Source organism: Triturus cristatus, chromosome 6 (assembly GCF_964204655.1).
Source record: "Triturus cristatus chromosome 6, aTriCri1.1, whole genome shotgun sequence".
Classification (NCBI taxonomy): domain Eukaryota; kingdom Metazoa; phylum Chordata; class Amphibia; order Caudata; family Salamandridae; genus Triturus; species Triturus cristatus.
Window position 1 is genome coordinate 773,982,996 of NC_140589.1, and position 17,759 is coordinate 774,000,754.

Here is a 17,759-nt window from a genome sequence, read left to right on the forward strand (position 1 = left end):
GGAGTGAGACTGAGTGGATTTATTTTTTAGCAGGGGAGGAGAGCGTTTGTGCTTCTTAGGGGTCTTGTGTTGCCCGCTTTGCAGATTTTGTTGGCGAGGTATGTCGGAGTATTTTGGTGGAGAACTTTGTGTGTAATGCAAGCGGTTTTGTAGGCGGACCTGCCTTCCATGAGGAGCCATTTAAGGGTTTTGAGGGCAGGGGAGATGTGGTCGAAGCGTTTGTAGTCAGTGATGAACCTTGCTGCAAGGCTGAGCAGAGATTTAAGCGGAGCCAGGTGTATTTTGGGGATTCCGGTGAGGATGGCGTTGCCGTAATCAATGCGTGATAGGACAAGAGATTGGACAACTTGTTTAAAATCTTCAGAGGAGATAAAGGGTTTAATCTTCTTTAGATGACGGAGGGTAAAGAGGGCTCCTATTTTTTGATGTGAAAATTGAGTGTTAGGTTATTATCGAGGGAGATACCCAGGGATTTAACTGAGTTAGCAAGGGATAGGGGGAAGTTGAGGGCATTAAGGTCAGAGATCCAGGTTTGAATGGGGAGGTGGTTGTTTTTAGGGGAGAAAGGAATGATTTCAGTTTTTGGGGGGTTAAGTTTGAGATGATTTAATTGGAACCAGGATTGAATCTTGGTGAGGGTGTTATTAAGGTGTAAGATATCAGTGTGGGTTTTGATCTTATGGTAGAGTTGGGTATCATCGGCATAGAGGTGGTAGTTGATCACAGCTTGTTTGAGAATGAGGGTGAGGGGTTCTATAAAGAGAGAGGGAGAAAGAATAGATCCTTGGGGAACTCCAAGGGAAACCGAGGTGGGGTAAAATAGGCAGTTGTGTATTTTGATTTGCTGTGATCGGTGTTGGAGGTAGGAGACAAACCATTGCCATTGAGGCCGAAAGGATCTCTGAGAAGGTAGCAGAGCCGCATGGTTAACCGTATTGAATGCAGTGGAGAGATCAAGGAGGATTAGTAAGCAAGTCTCACCATTGTGAAGGGAGTGGTGTATGTCGTCAACAATGTTGAGCATAGCAATTTCGGTGCTGCAGCCATTCCTAAAGCCAGATTGTAGGGGGTCTAGTAGGTTGAATTTATCAATGTTATGTTATGTTATGTTAAAATTGGTCTTATATAGCGCTCGGCTACTCTAAAAGAGTTTCCCGGCGCTTTTAATAATAACCACCTGAAAACAAAAGACACAGCACAGCAGACAGGAAACAGAGCAAACAAAAATGAAACAGCAGCCAAACTAAAGAGCAAAAAGCCAGGTTTTGAGGTCCCTCCTGAAGGTCAGCAGGTTAGAGGTACTACGCAGTGCCAGAGGCAAAGCATTCCAGCGTTGCGGCGCCAAAAGCTTGAAAGAGCGCCCTCCAATACGAGCTTTCTTAACGCGGGGAACTACAGCCAAAAACAGTGAATCAGACCTCAAAGCTCGGGCCGGATGATAGAAAGCAAGTCTCCTTTGAAGATATTTCGCACCAGAAGCATAAAGGGCCTTATGCGCTAAGGTCAAGGCCTTAAAAACTATCCGTTTCCGGATCGGAAGCCAGTGAAGTGACTGTAAAAGACTGGAGGCACTGGCTCGCCTGTGTAGGCCAAAGATGGCTCGCGCGGCCAAATTCTGGACTACCTGCAACCGTTGCAAAAGATATTTCAGTAGGCCGAGATATAAGATGTTAGAATAATCCAATCTTGAGCCAATCAAGGCCTGCACCGTCGTCTTCCTGTGATCTTCTGAGAGCAAAGGGAGAAACTTACGAAGCATTCTAAGGAGACCAAAACATGTTCCAGTGAGAACAAGAATCTGAGATCTTAACGACAGACCATTGTCAATCTTGATCCCCAGATTCTTTACTAGCTGAGAAGAACTCGCTGGAGGGAACATGTTAGCAGGCCACCATTCCTGCCAGTAAGGGTCAGATGGACAACCAAAGAAAAGTACCTCCGATTTATCTGAGTTGCACTTGAGACTGTTACGCTGGAATCATTTAAAAACAGCCCCAAGGCACTCACGGATACTCTCTCCATCAAAGTCTTCACCCTTCCTACACGTAAAGAGGAGCTGGGTATCGTCGGCATAGGAAACGATCTGAGCCCCCCGAGACTCCGCCAAGGCCGCCAAAAGGGTCATAAAGATGTTAAAAAGAGTTGGGCTCAACACAGAGCCCTGTGGAACTCCGACTCCCAGAGGCGGCATCATGGCCGAGCTGGGCGAGACCCAGACCGTTTGCTGCCGGCCCTCCAGGAAAGATCTAAACCACCTGAGCACCGTCCCCCTCAAACCGATGTCATGAAGTCTGACGAGGAGACCCTCATGGGGGACGGTGTCGAAGGCCGCTGACAAATCTAGCATAACGAGCATGGCTTTACCCCCTGCACCCAGTACCTCTTTTACAGCTTCAGACACTTCCAGAAGCGCCGTCTCGGTACTTAAGTTAGGGCGAAAACCTGATTGTGACGGGTGCAACAGGTTATGGGATTCCAAAAAATTGGAGAGCACGGTATGCACATGTTTCTCCAAGATCTTAGCCAACGCAGGAAGGAGAGAAATAGGCCTATAGTTGGTCAAGGCCTTTGGATCTAGGCCAGGCTTTTTGAGAAGAGGAATAACCATAGCCTGCTTCCAGGCCTGCGGAACCGACCCCCGGCTGAGGGAGAGATTTAGAAGAGGATTTGCCAATGGATTGACAACTTCCGCCATCTTCGCCAAAAACTTGGCCGGACACGGGTCAAGAGGCGACCCAGATTTAAGATTGGCCATAAGTACTAAAGATGACTAAGTCGAAATAGGCGGGAAAACTGCCTAGACTGGGCCCATAAGGGCCACCGGGTCCGGGTCATCCTCATGACTGGGACATACCTCGGCGATCCTCAAGGGAAAAGAATCCTGGATCAATTTGATCTTAGTGATGAAGAAATCAGCAAGGGCAGAAACCCACGACTCAGAGGGAACAGCCACGGTCACATTTTGTCGTAGAGACGTGAATTCCCTGACAATCGTGAAGATCTCCTTGCAGGAGTTAGAGGCAGCCTCTATCCTCTTAGCCAGATAGCCCTTTTTTCCCAAGAGGATAGCTCGATGGTATGCTTTGACTGCCATCCTTTATGTCAGCCTGGCTTCCGGATCGTACTGTGACCGCCAGGCCCTTTCCGCCACCTTGCACTGCCGACGAGACGCCGACAGTGCTGCAATAAACCAAGGGGCCGAGACCCGTTTAGATGATAACCGGGGGGCCTTCTCAGGAGCCAGATCATTCAGTTTCTCCGTTAGCCAAGCCTGCAAGGACTCTAAGTCACTCTCCAGATCTCCCGTAAAGGAGCAGAGATAATCAAGAGATGCTTGGATCAGCATTTCTGGGGTCACCCGATGATACGCCCTAGATGAGCGTCCCTGGTGCCTAGGAACGGTACTAAAAGATTTCTTCGTACCTAGTACATGAAATTTGGCCAGCCTATGATCTGACTAAAGCACCGGTAGAAGTGCAAGTACTTCTATAGGGGACGTAGAAAAAACCTGGTTCAGGGTATGACCCTTATCATGTGTAGGTCCAGAAAGATAGGGAACCGTAACATCGGAAAGTTTCATCGTGTCAGAATCTAATCCATCTTCCATATGAAAATTGAAATCCCCGGCCAAAACACAGTGCTGTGCTCTAAGAGCAAGCACAGCGATTATCGACTGGAGCTCATCAAAGAAAGAACCAACCGGACCAGGGGGCCTATAAACTAACAGCCCTTTGAACGAATGATGGGGTGCCAATGCTAGAGAAAAGGCGAGGGATTCAGATCCTGTGATGGCGTCCGTAGGAATGATGGAGCATGCGACCGATTTATTCACTACAAGAGCCACACCCCCGCTCCTCCCGCCCGATCTATCTTGACGGTAGATATTGTAGTCTGGAGGAATTGCTACAGCTATATCAGGGTTGGAGGAGTCCCCCAACCAGGTCTCAGTCAACATTAAACAAAGCGGTTTTTCGGTGGCCAGAAGATCGTAAATATCCTGTGCGTGTCTGCGCACGGATCTAGTGTTAAGAAGGAGAAACAAATGCCTTACACAACCCACTTCCTCATTTAATATGGGGGCCGAGGCCGTGTTTGGGAGCCACCCACAACCAGGGCATCGTCTCTTCCCCTTATACCGCCCGGGGAATACTCTGCGACAGGCACAGGACACCCTCTGCAGAGAGCGTAGCGCATGCGCCGTATAACATACCATTATACCAGCAGCAGATGATTGTACTGAGGATTATGATACTAACGACTCCAACGCTCCGATCGCCTCCGAGACGCTGACGAGCGCCGACGGGCAGGACTCTGGCGCGACTCAGGCACAGAGAGGGCGCCCACCACTGCGCGTCACCGCTGCGCGTTCAAGTGGCTGGCTAAAATACCCCTTCCGCGCATGTGCTGCACGCCTCCACCACCAATATGGTGCCCGACAATGGCCCGCCGATACCCCAACCCAAAATGGCCGCCAAATATCCCCCGGCTTCCCCCCGAGGACAAGGACCCGCCAAACAGCGGCGCACTAATAAATTATTGTGCAAGTGAGAGGACAACAGCCCAGTAAAACCAGGGATAAGAAATTAAGAAAAACACAAATATGCAAACAGGAAATATTTAAAAATCTTCAAATGTCGGAATAGCGCTGTGCTGCGTTGTATACGTGCATCTAAAGGCAGGTAGTAGAGAGCACAGTTACCTTATCCAGCTGACCCGTTCAACTGCCCGCCTAAAATACCCCATCCGCGCATGTGCTGCACGCCTCCACCACCAGTATGGCGCCCGACAATGGCCCGCCGATACCCCAACCCAAAATGGCCGCCAAATATCCCCCGGCTTCCCCCCGAGGACAAGGACCCGCCAAACAGCGGTGCACTAACAAATTATTGTGCAAGTGAGAGGATAACAGCCCAGTAAAACCAGGGATAAGAAATTAAGAAAAACACAAATATGCAAACAGGAAATATTTAAAAATCTTCAAATGTCCGAATAGCGCTGCGCTGTATACATGCGTCTAAAGGCAGGTAGTAGAGAGCACAGTTACCTTATCCAGCTGACCCGTCCAACTGCCCGCCTAAAATACCCCATCCGCGCATGTGCTGCACGCCTCCACCAGGAGTATGGCGCCCGACAATAGCCCGCCGATACCCCAACCCAAAATGGCCGCCAAATATCCCCCGGCTTCCCCCCCGAGGACAAGGACCCGCCAAACAGCGGTGCACTAACAAATTATTGTGCAAGTGAGAGGACAACAGCCCAGTAAAACCAGGGATAAGAAATTAAGTAAAACACAAATATGCAAACAGGAAATATTTAAAAATCTTCAAATGTCCGAATAGCGCTGCGCTGCGCTGTATACGTGCGTCTAAAGGCAGGTAGTAGAGAGCACAGTTACCTTATCCAGCTGACCCGTTCAACTGCCCGCCTAAAATACCCCGTCCGCGCATGTGCTGCACGCCTCCACCACCAGTATGACGTCCGACAATGGCCCGCCGATACCCCAACCCAAAATGGCCGCCAAATATCCCCCGGCTTCCCCCCGAGGACAAGGACCCGCCAAACAGCGGTGCACTAACAAATTATTGTGCAAGTGAGAGGACAACAGCCCAGTAAAACCAGGGATAAGAAATTAAGAAAAACACAAATATGCAAACAGGAAATATTTAAATATCTTCAAATGTCCGAATAGCGCTGCACTGCGCTGTATACGTGCGTCTAAAGGCAGGTAGTAGAGAGCACAGTTACCTTATCCAGCTGACCCGTTCAACTGCCCGCCTAAAATACCCCGTCCGCGCATGTGCTGCACGCCTCCACCACCAGTATGGCGCCCGACAATGGCCCACCGATACCCCAACCCAAAATGGCTGCCAAATATCCCCCGGCTTCCCCCCGAGGACAAGGACCCGCCAAACAGCGGTGCACTAACAAAATATTGTGCAAGTGAGAGGACAACAGCCCAGTAAAACCAGGGATAAGAAATTAAGAAAAACACAAATATGCAAACAGGAAATATTTAAAAATCTTCAAATGTCCGAATAGCGCTGCGCTGCGCTGTATACGTGCGTCTAAAGGCAGGTAGTAGAGAGCACAGTTATCTAATTGAAGTAGGACACATTTTTCAAGGGCTTTGGAGAGCAGGGGGAGGTTAGAGATGGGGCGGAGATTGTTGAGGTCATTGGTGTCGGCCAAAGGGTTTTTAAGAATGGGGGTGATTTGTCCAAGTTGAAGGGAGGTGGGGACACAACCCGAGGCCAGGGAGGTATTAATGATAGTGGTCCAGGATAAGGTAATGATGTATTTTAGGTCTTGGACTAGGTTAGAGGGGAGGGGATCTTTGTTGTGGGAGGACAGTTTAAGTTTAGAAATTATGTTAAAAACATCATGTTCAGTTACAGGGTCAAAATTATGCCAGGAGGCATTGATTTTTAGTTGCGAATTAGGGTGATTGGTTTCAAGAGGAGTGATTAAGGATAAGTGTGGGGAGAGATTATGGGGAGGTATTGTGGAGGATGTGTGTAAGGCAAGGTGAAGGTGGGGAAAAGGAGTAGCTGGGAAGAGGTGTGAGTAGTGTGATCAAGGGGTGTGGAGAGTGTGGAGAGAGTTGTAGAGGGGATGTCGGGAGAAAAATGGGCGGTGGAAGGGTTCAGAGTTAAGAGGAAGGATTGTTCAATCTTCGCGATATTATCAGAGAAGAGAGCAATTTCTTCACACCTGGAGGTCGAGGCCAACGGTATAGGCGGTGTGGAAGATGTTTGTGTGCGGACAATGTTGAACAGTTCTCTGGGTCTGTTCTTTGCCCGATCGAGTTGAGATCGGACGAAGGATGACTTTTCTTTAAATATGTGTTTCTTGTAGGATGATCTGGCTAGCCTGAGGAGAGCCATATGTGCAGGAGAGGGATGTTGTCTCCAGGTTCTTTCCGTCAGTCTAAGTGAACATCTTTCTTTGTGAAGCCCTGGGTTAAACCATGATTTGGACGGGATAGTTCTTTGATTTTTTAGTTTCATCGGGGCCAATTGATCAAGGGTATCTGTGACAGCTTTATTGAAGTGCTCAGTAAGGTCATTTCAATTTTGTGAGGGAGGGATGAGGAGAAGTTGAGCATGGAGTTTGGACTCGACTACTGCAGAGGGGATGAGGTTTAGATTTCTGTTCAATTTCTTAGGGTTTATGATTTTGGGGGGGGGAGGTGCTATGGCAGCAATGGTTAACAGTACGAGATGATGGTCAGACCAGTCAATGGGTACAATATTGGAAAGGAAGGCCAGGTCCTTATTAGTAATGATAGCGTCAAGGATGGCTCCTTTGGAGTGAGTCGGTGATTGACATAGTTGTATGAGGTCGTTGATCTCGAGAATATTGGAGAGGAGGGTGAGAGCGGGGTCATCAGTATCGTTCCAATGGAGGTTAAGGTCTCCAAGGAAGAGATTTTTAGAGTTGGGTATTGAGGATTGTGTCAGAAGGTTGGATAGCTCATCAACAAAGGGTAGAGGGTCTCCAGGAGGGTGGTAGGTGGTAGATATTGTGTAGGCGAATTGGGTGGGAGCCTTGAACTTTAAGTTCAGCTTCGAGATATTCGAAGGCGGAGGTATTAACAAGAGAGATCTGAATTTCGTCTTTGAAGATGATGGCTAAACCACCACCTATTCTGTCAAGTCTGTCTATTCTAAGAATAGAATATCCAGGAGGGAAGAGTAAGTCAAGGATGCTCGTAGAGTGATTGTTAAGCCAGGTTTCCGTTAGGAATGCAATGTCAATAGATTTACTAAAGATAGTTTCAGAAACTTCGGTGGCATGTCGGACAGCGGAGCGACAATTAACAAGCATGCATGTGAGAGGTTTGGGGTTACATTTGGGAGGAGGGCAAGAGTGGATGGTGGTTAGTTGAGGAGGGGGTCTGGGAGAGCCAGGATAGGGGGGAATTCTGTTAGTCCCCAATATAATGGGGATGTTGGATTAGGGGGGTGGATGAATATTGATTGCAGAGTTGGGGCAGTAGGAGTTGCATAGGTCAGTGAGGTTGGCCAGGGAGAGATGGCTGGAGGTGCAGAGAGGTCTATGCAAATGGCAGTGGAGAGGAGTCGTTATCCAAGGTTTGTCATTAGAGGTGTTTTTTTGGCCAGTCCAGTGAGGCCTTGGCCCGATAAGGGAGGGTTCTGGATCTAAGGGCATTGAAATCTGTTCTAAGACGGGAAAGATCTCTAGAAAATATGGAGATGGCGCGTTCAATGTTAAGTAGAGATTGCGATATAAGAGTGAGATGAGACATTATTTGAAGGGAGGGGGAATGGGGGTGTTCAGTATTGGCTTTGGAAGGGGGTTTGTTAATAACAATTGGTGAGAGGGCTGTGGAAGGGGCAGGAGGAGAGCTACAGTTGGAGGGTGAGGGAGGATGTGTGATGGGGACAGGAGATACTGCACCTTAGGGGACAGGGACGGGGAAGTGATGTTGGGAGGGTGTGACTGGTAGGGCGAGGGATATCCCCCGGGGTCAGGGACGATAAGTATTTTTGTGAGTGGGAACAGGCTTTCGGAGGGGGAGATGAAGGGGCCGGAGGAGGCCTGGAAGGGGAAAGGGATACAGGGGGGAGAGGAAGGCATTCATGTTGGAGGCAAAGGAGGGAAGGCAGGGGGTACGGAATCAAAGTATTAGGGGAGGGAGAGGATGGGATGTTAGAGTGCGTGGGGGATTGGGCGCATGGATGTGTAGAGGGGAAAACAAGAAGAGGTGGCATGGAAGGGGGAGGGGATACAGGGAGGAGAGGAAGGTATTCATGTTGGGGGAAAGGAGGGAAGGCGGGGGTAAGGAATTGGAGTATTAGGGGGAGAATGGGATATTAGAGTGCGTGGGGGATTGGGAGCATGGATGCATGGAAGAGAAGACAGGAAGAGGAGAGGTCGGTAGGGAGGGTGGAAAAAGGGAGGGCAGCGACGGAGTGCTGTTGGCAGGTGAGATATCAGTAGATGGGGAGAGTGGGGTTAGTGCATGGAGGATGGCGTAATCTGTAGGGGAGGAAAGGGAGGGGAGGGGGGTGTAAGATGTAGTGGAGAGACCGGTAGGGCGTTACATGGATGAGAGAAGGGAGGGTTAGGGGTGGAATTGTAAAGATTGAGGGTTAAGAAGCTGAAGTAGTTTTCAAAAATGGTGAGGTGGAATTCAGCGGCTTGGATGAGGATGTTGCCCGTTTTAAAGATGGAGATGTCAATTTCACCAGGGAAGGCAGGTGAGGGGGAGGTAGATAATTTGAAGCCATAGGGAATTTTTAATTGAGTAGGTAACTGGGAGATGTTGTAGGTAGATGCTTTTCCATTTGGAGGGGCATTTAGAGTAAAAGATGTAGTTAGTTTTACTGGGGGAAGCGAGGCTGATAAGTATTTCCGGGTTTCGGATAAGTAATTTGTGTTTAAAGTTTTTGTTGGATTTTTTTGATTGATTCGGGGGGTAAAGAATGGACCATGAGTTAGGGCCGTGTTTAGCGAGAGAGTGGTCTTTGGGGGGGAGGGTATGATTGAGGGGGGCATGTTGGGGGGAGAAGAGTGGGAAGGAAAGGGGCAGGAGTCTCAAGCAACAGTGTGGGAAGAGTCAGAGAATAGGAGGGAAGTGAGTGCAAGATCGGAGATGAGTGGGAAGGTGTGGTGGGGGGTCATAGAACAGGAGAGAAGTCAGGGTAAGATGGTAGATGAGTAGGAAGGTGTGGTGGGGAAGGGGCAAGAGTATACAGTGGCAGTGGGGGAAGAGGAGAGGGGTCAAAGCAAAGGCGGAAAGGGTAAAAAACAATGTAATAAAATGAACTTGAGCTGTAAGTGAATAGGCGTGCCAATACGAAGAAAATAGATGCAGAGATATATAAATAACCCCCGAGAGGGAAAGGTGTAGTGGTATTCCCCCGGTAGAAAAGGGCTTGTGGAGGACGTCAAAGTTCGGAGGCCAAAACCTTGAGTCCGAACATTCAGCGTGGGGTTCAGCGCCTCAGTGCGCACAATCTCGTAGGTTCAGCTTTGCAGGGGACCAGCGCAGTTTAGATAGACCCAATGCATCAGAGATAAAGATGAGGTGCAATTAGTGAATGAGGCATTCAGGGAGCACAGCCAATCAGGAGGGCAGCGAGAGAGAAGTCGAGGGGTTAAGCAGGGATTTACATAGAACGTCACCAACAGTATATAGGTAGCCCACTAAGGTTGGAGGCAGGATGGGTTGAGTTAACCAGGTGTCGCCATTTTGTAGTGGAAAATGAGGTAGTTCAAAATGTCGGCCATTATCAGGGAAAGCGGCAGAGGGAAACAGGACCAGCAGACGGTCAGGTTGGCGCCAAAGTTCATACAGAACAGGCTTTGGGAGGTTAGGACACGAGGAGAAATGAGAAATGAACCCTGGGAGATCGGCTGGGGCATCAGTCGATTTGTCTGACCAGGCCATCCAATAATTATATGGAGCAGGTAAAGCCAGCTGCAGGGTAGATCCACCTCAGGAGGAAGCAGGCCCATGGTTCCAAAGCCCAAACTGCACAATGAAGAGCAAGTGGGGGCCAGATTATCCCAGGGAGCGAAATCCATAAGGCCCAGCTCAGTAGTGAGCAGCGTGATCTCGGGGGCACAGACCTGTAGGGAGCCGTGCATTACAGGGGGCTCATACCTGATTTAGAGCAGCAGGGTTCTTAGGCGGTCAGAGCAGGGAGTGCGCCGTAGGGAGAAGCCAGTCCCAGAGGAAACGGGTCAACAGATCCGGGGCCCATATCGCTTTTCAAATTGGAAAATGCCGGCGTAGGGCACGCACATCGACCGATCCGGGGGCAAGATGCCAGAGGCCCAGACCTGCAGTAAAAGAGAGCAGCGTGGCCCCAGGTGTACAGGCCGACAGGGAGCCGCGCGTTACTGGAGGCTCGACTCAGCAGTAACGTTGTATGGCTCCAGGGGGCTGTGTTGACCAGCAGGAGGGTGATGCAGCATGGAGGAATCCACAAAACGGCGGAGATGCAGTGTGTGCAGCGAGGCCCTAGACTGGAAGAACACATGTGGTCGACGCGGGCGATGCGGCCCGGAGGAACCCGATCTACGGCAAAGCAGAGCTGCGCAGCCGCGGGTGCACAGGCGAGATGTGAGCCTCGCGTTGTTGGAGGCTCGTCTCCTAGGGGCATCAGACCCTACGGGAAGCAACGCTGTTCCTGGGGGCACGGACCAGCAGGAGGGCGATGCGGCCTGGAGGACCCAATAATCGGCAGGGATACAGCGAGAACAGCAGGCCCCACACTGGAAGAAAACAGGTGGGCAACAAGGACAAAGCAGCCTGGAGGAAGCCACAGGATCGGCTCCTCAGTGAGAATCAGAGGGGCCCCAGACTGGAAGAAAACAGGTGGGCAACAAGGGCGATGCAGCGTGGAGGAACCCACAGGATCGGCTCCTCAGTTGATACTCCTCCGGGTCAAAAAAACGCCAATCAAAGCCCCACACCTAGCCAAAATAGGCGGCGGGGATGCAGCATGTCCTGCAAGGCCCAAGACAGGAAGACAATAGGTGGTCGGTTCAGAGTCGACGAAGGCGAGCGATCAGCTGGGCTCTCGGCGACAAACAAGCGACCATGATCACAGCATCGACAACACCATGGGTCACCGTCTGTGGTGATAAAGCAGGTCACCGCAGCGGTCTCTGAGCACTTGATCCAGGCACGTCCAGCGAAGATCCCGGAAAAGCCTTTGCAGGCCTGGAGCGGCGAGGCAGGAGAGGAGAAGGCGTGTTGGTCGGGAGTCGATCCTCTTGGAGGTAATCTGATTTTGGTTCCATACGATCCAGAGTGTTGCAGAAAGGCAGTCGGGAGGCAGGCGGATGGGCTCACACCCATTCAACCAAAAACCTAATTTATAACAGGGGTAAATACTAGCTTGAAGTATTATTTACAGTCCTAGTCCCAGGCCACCACTAAAGGCACTAAGTAAAGCTGAGCTCACCCTGCTGGAAGCTATGGTACAGAGCAGACAGACGTAACTAAGAGGTAATGTGTAAATTATTTATGCATTATTAACAATAGTAATAAAGCTGAAATCCAAAACAATAAAAATCTGTAAATTAATTAGAAAAATAGAGTGAAATCTAATAAACAAAATGACAAAAATCCAATTAAGGGAATCTGACATATTAATTTTTAAAGTTTTAAGTAGAAATAGCACCAAGAAGCACAAAGAGCCAATGGAGGTCAACGGCTGCGGCAGAGCAGGGACTAGGTCTAATTTGACGCTGACCGCGATGGCACACAGGGTCAGATACAGTAACCAGCTTCATACGGTCCAAGATTTTTCCTTCTGACTTCTGTGTTGAAAGGGGGAGCATAGGCACTTAACCACTGGATAGCTGGAGAAAAAGTGCAGAGTGTTCTACAACCAAAAAAATAGGGTTGAACTAAAAGGCAATAAATCTGGGGTGACTATGCAAAGATGGCAAATTTCCCACAGGGTGTGTTGTTAAAATGACAAGCTTTCACAGAGCTGAGTTCCCAGGGGAACAGCCTGAAGCAGCAAGAGCCTCATTTCTGCAGTTTTATTGCAATTGGGGGGCACTTTATAAGACCGCACTTGGCCCCTGCAGTGTGGGAAAGACTTACACAAAGCCGAGGCCCCAGGTAACAGACCAAAGTGATGGTAGCCATATTTCAGCAATGTTGGTGCCGGTGAGCGCTTTATAAAACCTGGACACGGCCTGGGTTGGGTCCCCCTTTGGCCCTTACTCTCTTCTCCTAGTACCTGCAATGGGAAAACGCAAACTAACAACATCTATTGTGCAAGATAAGCCATACTCTTCAATATCAAACTAGTTAGGTAGAGAAATGGGTGCTCTGCATAAACAAATTACTTCTGTCAAACAGAGGCTTGGCTCTTGCATCACACTGTTGGAGATGTTGCTAATTATTCTCATTTAGTCACACTGGCGCCTACAGTTTCAGGGGACATCTCCGGCCACACAATTACTGCTGCCAATCACCAACAGCCCGTCATTAAAAGAATGACTGCGCACCAAAACATGAGGCAGCAATCAATGAGTCTGAGTGGATTTCGCACTTTACTAAGATTTATTCTAACTCTACCCAGCTGCCCGAGGGATCTGATCACTCCACCAATGAATCTGAGTCTTTTGCTTCAAGACACCTTCACTTTTATCTGGATGAAATTATTAAGGCCATAGCTGAAAGTAATGGCGGTAAAGCTCCTGGACCTGACAGCATCCCCAGTGACATGTTTAAGTAAAATGCTGCTTTCTGGGGCACTATTTTAACTAAGGTCTTATGGGCTTGTTGTCCTTTCGGCACCCTTAAAATCTGGTCGGAGGTCACTATTGTACCAATCTTCAAGAAAGGTGACTGTTTCCGACCCCACTTGTTACCATCCCATATCACTTCTCGACTCTTCGGTCACAGTGGCAGGGAGAATCCTGTTGAATTGACTTGAAGAGTGGGCAGACTCCAACGATATTCTCTCGAACCTTTGGTATGGCTTCTGAAAAGGCATGGGGACCATCAAGCAGGGGTTAAACCTCAATCTACTCACTGGCAAATATACCATTTTGAAGAAAGGCCACCTGTTCTTGGCATTCATCTATTTATTGAGTGCATTCGATTGTGTTCTCCATAGTAAATTATGGGCGTTCTTAGAAGAACTGGGGGTGGATCCTCCGATCATCATTAGAGCTATTTACTCTGGTGGTGGTATGAGTATGTTTTGGACTTGCGGATGAATGCACTAGTACCTTTAACCTCGAGAGAGGTGTCAGACAGGACTGTGTACTCATGCCCTTTTTATTTACATTGTTCATAAATAAGTTAGCCTCTGTACTAAGTAGTACCTGTAGTGATTCCCCCTAGATCGGCCATAGACCCATACCATTCCTGCTAACAGCTTCGTCTGTTTCATGTCTGATCTTGGTCTGAGGGTCAATATAGGCAAAACCTTCATAATGAAGTGCGGGAGGCAGATTCGGAGTGCTAATATGGACCGCACATTATACTGATCCTCTGGACTGCTCAGAACTTCCTGACGCCTGCTCAATTGAAGCCTGACATGGTTATTGAAAACTACACCCTGCTTCTTACAAGTCTCAGACTTCTGAGCCCACCGACAACCAGACAATTTTCATGGGTTGCCTTGAACTGCCTTGAAAAAGTGCCAGGCCTGCGCGCCAGTAGGGGGTGAAACACTCCTTGGCTGTGTTCTTAGGGGCATATCAACAAGGAGGTGCTGTAAAATTATCGCCGCTTTTGCGTCTGTTTTTGGCTGAAAAGCTGCGATAATTTCATCGCCTTATCAGCAAAGACACGCTATCGTGTGCTTTGCTGACTTAACGCCCGTCACAACAACGCCCCACTTTGCATCTCTAATGAGATGCAAAGTGGGCGTTCCATCCCAAAATAACTGGAGAAATGTCGCTAACCGACATTTCTCCAATTATCAATGGGCACGCTAACAAGCATAGCGATAAGAAAAGTAGCGCTAACCATGGTTATCGCTACTCTCCTTACGCCTGCTTTTAGTTTAACTTAGCCATGATATCCAATGGAAAGTGGATATCGTGATTAAGTCTGCCCTACCCTATCAGCAAGCTATCGCCAAACGTTGTGCGATTATTGCTGGATTTCCAGCGATAATCGCACATTTGGCAGGTTGCGCCTGGAATTTTATCGCTTTTGAGATAAGCGTTGCTGATAGCACGCTATCTCAGCGATAAAATTCAGTGCTAGCTGGCAATATTTATCCTCGCGCTAGGCGCGCTGAGCGATAATTATCGCCTGCCCTTGCTGACATGCCCCTTAGAACCCATGATTCTGACTTTAAAGCATCACATTGGAGTTTTGGCTCACTATGGAAAATGAAAAATGAAGACGAAACTAAAATGCAATTTGTGATACTACCAATCTTTTCTACTGGAATTGAAGAAATATTTCAATAACATCCACTTGTCCTTGCCTTTACACCTACATACAGACTCAATCGGTTAGGGGTTTCCCATTTACTAATGACAATTGGAAACACTGATATCCCTATTAACTAAGGACAGGCATACCAAGGAACTCTCACTCCTCTCCAATTGGATCGCCCATAGACCCATACCATGCCTGCTCTATGCCGACGACGCCATATTAATGTCCCTCACACACCTGGGGTTGCAGTAGCTACTTAAAGGTTTCATCTGCTTCATGTCTGATCTTGGTCTGAGGGTCAATATAGGTAAAACCTTCATAATGAAATGTGGGAGGCACATTCGAAAGTGTTACCCCGACTTTATGTTACCTGGGCATTTTATTTGATGATGGTGGCTCATGGTCCCCAGCAGCTGATACCAGAAAGCAATATCTTAACAAATCCATTTCTGCAATGGTTAACTTCACTACCAAGCTAGGAAATAAGTCACTCAGTGAAATGTTAATTATTTACAATACTAAATGTGGATCTGTGGCCCAATACGGAGTGGTTATCTGAGGCTAAAACAACATCACCCAGCTCCAGTCACTAGAGAACGCCTTCTTTAGAAATCTTTTGGCTGTCACAGTTATTTGTTCTACTTTTTGATATCATGCTGAACTCAGCGCCCTGTTTTTATCTGATTTGATCAACATTCAGCCGATTTTACTTTGGCACAAAGTGTGGACTAGTGATTTTACCATTTTAAATTGGTCGATCCTTAACGATTGTCTAAAGCTGAGCAGGTCTGGAGCGTTCTCCTGGTTTAGACAATTCTGTGTGAATATGGGTCATGCTGAATACTTCAACTCACCTGATATTTTACATATATCAGTAGAAAAGATCAGCAACAGCAATATCTATCTTTTCTTAAAGATCAAAGGTTCTCCAGGGACATGGTTAAGCCCTGTTTCATTAATAACCAGTTGGCATTGCGCAGGGATGGTGTTCAGCCATGCTTCACTGCAATACACAACCAAAAGCATAGATTTGTTTTCACACATTTCAGACATTTTTAATCACATAGTCACTTTTCCTGACAGAAACGACTGGTCAAAGGCTCTGACCAATTGCCCGTGCAATGTCATTTCTAGGCACTGAACTCTGCCCTTTATGTTTTTCTGCTCCTTTTATGCTGTGCCTCACAGGCGCGTCATTTAACCCACCTTACGTAACCCTAACTTTAGAAATGCCGGCCAGCACTATTGTTTCTGCCAAAGCTGAACTGCTTATCGATTTACTGCAAGTTCTTTTATGGTCGAGGAAAATTATGTTTGCACAGTAATGATCACAATCAATTGTTTTTTCGCTTACTGTTTTATGGTCATGAAAAGTGTATTTATTTAAGTGTTTCTGCTTTTATGGTTGTTTTATGATAACCGAATAAAGCTGACTTTGAATTTGACAAGCTGCTTTTTCGGGATTACATATGCATTCACTAAAATGAAACACTAGTATTTCATGGCAAAAACTGATTATACATGCAGTACAATTTAAAGTTTCTGTTTAGCAAAATGTGTTTATTTGTGCGAAATAATCATTCCATATTTCACATTTTCAGAAACTGAAAATATGAGGTTTCAGACAAAATGACTGAATTTCTCAAAATATTTTAAGGCTTGTATTTGAAAGAAAACTCATGTGGAACTAGAGACGCTTTTTTGATTTGGTTGTTGGCTACCACATTGCACTTTCTGCTGTGGTTGCTATTTAATGAGTGCAGGGGAGGCATTTTTGTCTATAGTGATAAAGCTTTCAATGTAATTATCACAACTGCTGCAGGTGGCCTGAGCATGTATAATTGGCTAAGCCTGCTTGGTGTCTTGGCATGTGATTTGCCACCTTGTTTTTAATGCACAATTTGACCCTATTTGCGTCAAAATTTCTAAATGTTTTAGTTGGGGAACACCCTGGTAAGTGCGGTGGGGTGGGGGAGGGCGCAGCTGGGGGGGAGGGGGGTGGGAGCCTATAGATTGTGCAATAGTTGTTATTTATTTATTCAATTATACCTATTCCGTCATCTGTCGACTTCCCCCCGCTCTGCCCCCGCCCCTCTCACCGCGTTTACCTGTGCTGGCTGCCACTGTGGAACACTCCTCTTGTGAGTTGAGATTGCTCACTTTGCTTTCTTGCACACTCGATCATATGCAAAGTAGGTATTTATACCACACCACTTTTAAAGTTCACTAGCTGCCACTGGAATGGAGTAAACTTCCACTACATAATCAAATCAATAGAAGTGCCTCCCCATTTCTTCCTCTTCGTCTTAGGCAGTACTGCCAGCAATGCATCAGCCAACCATAGAGTTCTTGATGAGAATGAGGAATTCACTTGGTTAGATGTTTAGGGTCTATTCCAAAGAAGGCTCTATGGGCTAGCACCAGTCCCTTTAACTTCACTCTAACAAGATGAGAAGCCAATGCAACTCTTTGAGATGGACCTGAAATGAGATGTTCCTCAGGATGATCAACAGGAGCCAGGCTGCAGCATTCTGCACCACTGGAGTCGCTTAAGTGGGCACAAAGAGAGACCCTAGTGTAATGCATTGGCATGGTCCAGCCAAGATGTTATGAGGGCATGGACTACCATCTTCTGGCAAGGGGCCGGAAAAAGGAACAAGAACTTTGTCAAGAGCCGTAGAAGGACAAAACAGGTCCCAACTACGCTCTTCACCTATGATTTAAAAGGCAGGTTGTGGTCAAACTTTACTCCGAGGTTGTTAAGTACTGTAGTGTGGGTCAGAGGAGATGCAGCAGAGCTAGGCCAAACCTCCCCACCCCACAAAGGGGGATCCAAAAACTAGTATAGGCATGCAGCTAT

At 47.8% G+C, this 17,759-nt stretch overlaps 1 protein-coding gene across 2 annotated transcripts in view; it reads left to right on the forward strand.

Moving 5' to 3' along the window:
- The window catches only part of LOC146817853 (amine sulfotransferase-like), a 369,387-nt gene that overhangs the window by 33,473 nt on the left and 318,155 nt on the right, over window positions 1–17,759 (forward strand). The gene's annotated exons all lie outside the window — the stretch shown is intronic.